Consider the following 6,000-nt stretch of genomic DNA (forward strand, 5'->3'; position numbering starts at 1 on the left):
TTGTTTTTGTAATATTTGTAACATTTTGTTGGAACTTTCTAAAATGCCCTGCATATAATTTCAGATACATTTTCTGAATGAATAAATGAAATAAATGTATTCATTAAATCACATATAATCCGTGAGTTTTTTTATTGTATTGTTTTTTTTTCTATAAAAAAAATGTTTAAGGTATTTTTTAGATTATAGAAAAGAAAAAGATGAAATTTGCATAACATTAATTAACATGTAAATATGAGCATGTCTTTGCTTTGTTCTCACATGTTCTGTGTAGAGTAATTTTTAGCTAATAAAAAGCTGAATTGTTAACATTAGAACTAGACAAAATCTTATTTCCAATGTTGCTTCAAATCGGAATTTTTTTTATAGAGTTTAAGAGCTCGGATAACTTGTTTATTGTTCTTTTTAAAACGATAGGTAAAAGGGTAAAGGCAGCTTACTCTATGTAAGGTCCAATGACAGGCAAACTGGTTATGTAAAGTATTGCTGACAATGTAGCAGGCAAGGTATCATGCATCATAGGTATGTCTGCTAGCTTTCCTTTATCTATGAACAATACATAGCTTGCAAAATTGTAGAGATTGAGGAGATAATGTATTAAAGCATACCTGTTATTTCACAGAAAAAATAATGCTTACATATGTGACTCATTAGTTCATGCAGATGGTTTAAATGTCTTTTATGTGTCTAGCTTCTGTATTTGGCTCACAAATCCACCTGTTCTACTGCTCAGAAAAGGGCATGTCTGAGGCAAGCACTGAGTCCGTCCTCACTCACCATGTATGCACTTCCTCCCTGAGTCTGCTATGCTGGGTCTCTTTATTCTGCAGGCTGCTCTGTAAACCCCTTCTTTCTGTTTTCAGACAGAAGTCTAACAGACAGGACAACAATGAGCACAGTGGAGTGCTAGTCCCACCCTCACTATTCCTTGACTTTGTCCCAGCCTGTGCTCCAGCTAGGAAAGAAATTATGCAATAAAAATGATTTCTATAAAAGGAGATTTTAAATGAAGTATATTAGAAAGGTTAATGTTTTGCCAAGATGTACAAAATATAAAATGTTTTTGATTCTGACAGTGCCCGTTTTAAAGGCCAACACTTTAAAAGCTGGCCTTAACTGAAAACGCGTAGGAGTAAAATGCCCCAATTAAGTCAATACCTGTCCATGCACCACAATCAACACAAGGTACAAGGTGGCATAGATTTATGTTAAACATTACACTGGTTTTCTGCCTTTTATTAAATGTGTCACTATCAGGAAAGCGGCATGAGTGGTGCAAAAGTAAAAAAAAGTTGTAAATGTTTGCACTGAATCAGCCTTTGAACACACGTTTGCAACTTATGTACACCAGAAAACAGTCAAACATAGTTCCAACTAGAGATGTCTCGAATTGTTCGCCGGTGAACAGTTCCCGGCGAACTTAGCATGTTCGCATTCGCATCGCCGGGCGAACATATGTGAAGTTCGATTCACCCTCTATACTTTAACATTGCAATAAACTTTGACCCTGTGAGTAAGAGTCAGCAGACACATTACAGCCAATCAGCAGCAGTCTCTCCCTTCCAGATCCTCCTACCTCCTGCACGGATGCCATTTTACCTTCATTCGGCATGCTGCAGGCTTAGGAAGTGGAGGGACAGAGAAGCTGCTCCTGCTGTATAGGGAAAGCAATAGCTAGGTTGCTGCTAGGTGGTGTATTCAGGGTCCACTTTACTCCTAAAGCACTAGTCTAACATCTGCTTTAAGGACAGCACCCAAAAAAGCCATTTTTAGGGCTCAAATATCAGTCTGTGTGTCTTGCAACAGCTGGAGGCACCCTGGTTGGGAGGGGACCGCTGGTTAAAAGGGGTAATCCAGTGTAAAACTTAAGTTCCTTCAAGCAACTAACTACAGTATTAAAAGTGCTATAAGTTCAGTCCGTTTGTCTTGCAACTGCTGGAGGCACCCTGGTTGGGGACCTCTGCTTAAAAGGGGAACTCCGCTGGCAATCTTTTTTGCTCATTGTCACACTAGTGCAAATCACATTTGGTGGGACAGTTGTTCAAATAAATAAAAAAATACCTTTTTTGGCTGTGAAATAAATCCAGTGCTGCCTAAAGGGGGGCTCTAACTATGTGCTGCCTAATATGGGGGAATCTATGTGCTGCCTAAAGGGGGATCTAAATATGTGCTGCCTAAAGGGGGCTCTATGTGCTGCCTAAAGGGAGGCTCTAACTATGTGCTGCCTAATATGGGGGAATCTATGTGCTGCCTAAAGGGGGGCTCTAACTATGTGCTGCCTAACATGGGGGAATCTATGTGCTGCCTAAAGGGGGGATCTAACTATGTGATGCCTAAAGGGGGGATCTAACTATGTGCTGCCTAAAGGGGGCTCTATGTGCTGCCTAAAGGGAGGTTCTACCTATGTGCTGCCTAAAGGGGGGCTCTAACTATGTGCTGCCTAATATGGGGGAATCTATGTGCTGCCTAAAGGGGGGATCTAACTATGTGATGCCTAAAGGGGGGCTCTATGTGCTGCCTAAAGGGGGCTAAAGCACGTTATTCCAAAGAATTTAGGAATAATAGGTGATTTATGCCCTTTATGAATTAAAACCAGATTCTGTATCAACTATGTAATTTTCCATTTGAGTTTTGCCATGGGTCCCACTCCGGCATGCCACAGTCCAGGTATTAGTCCCCTTGAAACAACTTTTAAATCCCTATTGTGGCCAGAAAGAGTCCCTGTGGGTTTTAAAATTTGCCTGTCCATTGAAGTCAATGGCGGTTTTTCTGGTTCGCCTGTTCGCAAACATTTGCGGAACATTTTATGTTCGCGACATCACTAGTTCTAACGTTTACTTAAGAGAAAAGAAAAACAAACGACATGTTAATATGACTGATCCATGTACAATAGGAGGTAAACTCCACCAAGCGTGTAGATAAAAGAGGGTCTGATGATGCACACTCATCAATTGAGGGTTTTTCGGAAGGGAGAGCACTTACAAATTGGTTAGCCTTGGTCAGGGTATATAGTTACAGGGCTAGGGCAGCAAACTGAATCTTTTCCATGGGTAATTGAAAGCCTAGAATGTATTGACTTGGATGTACAATACTCCAAAAACAGGTAAGGTAACCATGCACATGAGATTGCTTGCTCTCCTGATCCCACCTTATACTTGAACATTCAGTTGTGTGTTTATGTGTTCTAAATGAAGAAAGGGGTATGTTGCTGCCAGACTGCTCTGGAGGTCAGTTTCTCATAAACCTATGGGAATACGTCCATGAAATGGATCCAAAATACTAATGTATTATGGATTAAATACATCAGAGCCAGAATTTTGTTATAATTTAAATTATACTTTGAGAGATGGATGATACAATTAATGAATATACTGATGAAATACAGATACATCCTTTTTTTTAATCCCCCATCATTAACTTGAATGGCATTAGAACATGCTGCATTTTTAAAATACCCACAGTCATGTGAACAGTCATATACAATAACATTAGCTCTATATTATGGAATGCAAAAACGGACTTAAAGGTATTGTCCAGCTATTAAATCACCTATCCACAGGACAGGGCCTGACTCTCCCTGATATCCCCGGCCCCCACCTCGGCAGTGACGGCCAGCTCATACAATCATTAACTGAGGAGGGACACCATTGTGGCTGGTGATTGGGTGTCACTGCTGAGATAAGTACATCTCGGAAGGTGGTGGCCAGAGCGTACAGCAGGGAGAGTCGGGTCCTGTTCTGGAGATAGTGAATACATTTTTAATAGCTGCATAACTCCATTAATATAGATTCAAATATGCTTGTGAAGGCCTATCTCTCCGGAAAAAAAAAACATTTCAAATCCAAGATGGCCCCTGGCATCATCTTTCAAAGAGAATCGTAAAGGTCCCTAAACACATTTCACAGTTGGCTGTGCAGTACTGTCTACTTTCTTCTAATGTGTATAGGGGCCTTAAAGGCGTTATCCACATTTTGAAATAATGAGAATAATAAAGTATCATAAAAACCTTTACTCACTTTGTTGAACCCATGACAATCTGACACAGAAGCTCCGAGGAGTACCCCAGTCTTTGTTTACTTGCAGCCAATGCGTGACTGCTGCAGCCAGTCAGTGCCATGCTCTCATCATCATGGCTCCCATCACATAGTGATGCCAAAAGTTCTGCATGTGACCCCTAAGGCTTCTGTTAGGCTGCAGTGGTCACATTCAGACTACTACTAAACAAAGACTGGGGTAACCACCAGTGCGCTAGATAACCACTTTAATGGTTCTATGGTCACCACGCGCACTCCCATAGACTTGCATTGAGGGGGTGGGCCATGATGTCACTAGGGGCAGGGGCAGGGCCATGACATCACAATACTCTGGCCCCTCATCAGGCACGGAGCAAAGTTCACTCTGTGCAGTGATGACTCGTGGGCTGCAGGAGAGATTGTGGGGGTCCCCATCGACGGGCCCCCCGCGATCAGACATCTTATCCCCTATCCTTTGGATAGGGTACAAGATGTCTAGGGGTGAAGTACCCCTTTAAGTTTCAGATTGTTGACTGATATATGTCACGATTCGGCTTACAGGTAGTGGATCCTCTGTGTCAGCGAGGGATTGGCGTGGACCGTGCTGGTGGACCGGTTCTAAGAGGCTACTGGTGTTCACCAGAGCCCGCCGCAAAGCGGGATGGTCTTGCTGCGGCAGTAGCAACCAGGTCGTATCCACTAGCAACGGCTCAACCTCGCTGACTGCTGAGAAGGCGTGGGACAGAAGGACTAGGCAGAGGCAAGGTCAGACGTAGCAGAAGGTGTCAAGGTTCGTAGTCAAGATGGATAGCAGGAGTTCAGGTAGCACAGGCTTTGGACAACACTAAACGCTTTCACTGGTACAAGGCAACAAGATCCGGCAGGGGAGTGCAGGGGAAGTGATGTGATATAGCCAGGGAGCAGGTGGAAGCCAATTAAGCTAATTGGGCCAGGCACCAATCATTGGTGCACTGGCCCTTTAAGTCTCAGAGAGCTGGCGCGCGCGCGCCCTAGAGAGCGGAGCCGCGCGCGCCAGCACATGACAGCAGGGGACCGGGACGGGTAAGTGACTTGGGATGCGATTCGCAAGCGGGCGCGTCCCGCTGTGCGAATCGCATCCCCGACGGCCATATCAGTGCAGCGCTCCCGGTCAGCGGGACCGACCGGGGCGCTGCAGGGAGAGAGACGCCGTGAGCGCTCCGGGGAGGAGCAGGGACCCGGAGCGCTCGGCGTAACAGTACCCCCCCCCCTTAGGTCTCCCCCTTTTTTTGTCCGACAACTGCTTTACCTGGGACGAGGACACCGGGAAAGAATGGAGGGTTTCCTCAACGGCAGGCAGTACAGCAGGAGTGGGAATGGGGAGGGAGGGCAGAGGGTGAAGCTTGGCACGGGGCAGGGTGACACCAGGACGGGGGCCATGAGGAGGCACTGAGGCTTGCCTGACGGGACTGGGAGGGGGGGGAGAGGCATTTCTTGTGGCAAACAGAGTCCCAGTTCTTGATCTCCCCGGTGGTCCAGTCAAGGGTGGGAGAATGAAGCTGGAGCCATGGCAGACCGAGGAGGACCTCAGAGGTGCAGTTGGGGAGGACGAAAAATTCAATCCTTTCGTGGTGGGGTCCAATGCACATTAAGAGGGGTTTTGTGCGGTAACGCCCGGTGCAATCCAATCTAACTCCGTTGACCGCGGAAATGTAGAGCGGCTTGACGAGACGGGTCACCGGGATGCAGAACTTATTCACCAAAGACTCCAAAATGAAATTCCCAGAGGCACCAGAGTCCAAGCAGGCCACGGCTGAGAGGGAGGAGTTGGCTGAAGGAGAAATCCGCACGGGCACCGTGAGACGTGGAGAAGCAGACTTTGAACCAAGAAACGCCACACCCACGTGAGCTGGGTGCGTGCGTGCGTTTCCCAGACGTGGAGGACGAATAGGGCAATCCACCAAGAAATGCTCGGTACTGGCACAGTACAGACAAAGATTTTCTTCCC

Source organism: Hyla sarda, chromosome 3 (genome assembly GCF_029499605.1).
Source record: "Hyla sarda isolate aHylSar1 chromosome 3, aHylSar1.hap1, whole genome shotgun sequence".
NCBI classification, from domain to species: Eukaryota; Metazoa; Chordata; class Amphibia; order Anura; family Hylidae; genus Hyla; species Hyla sarda.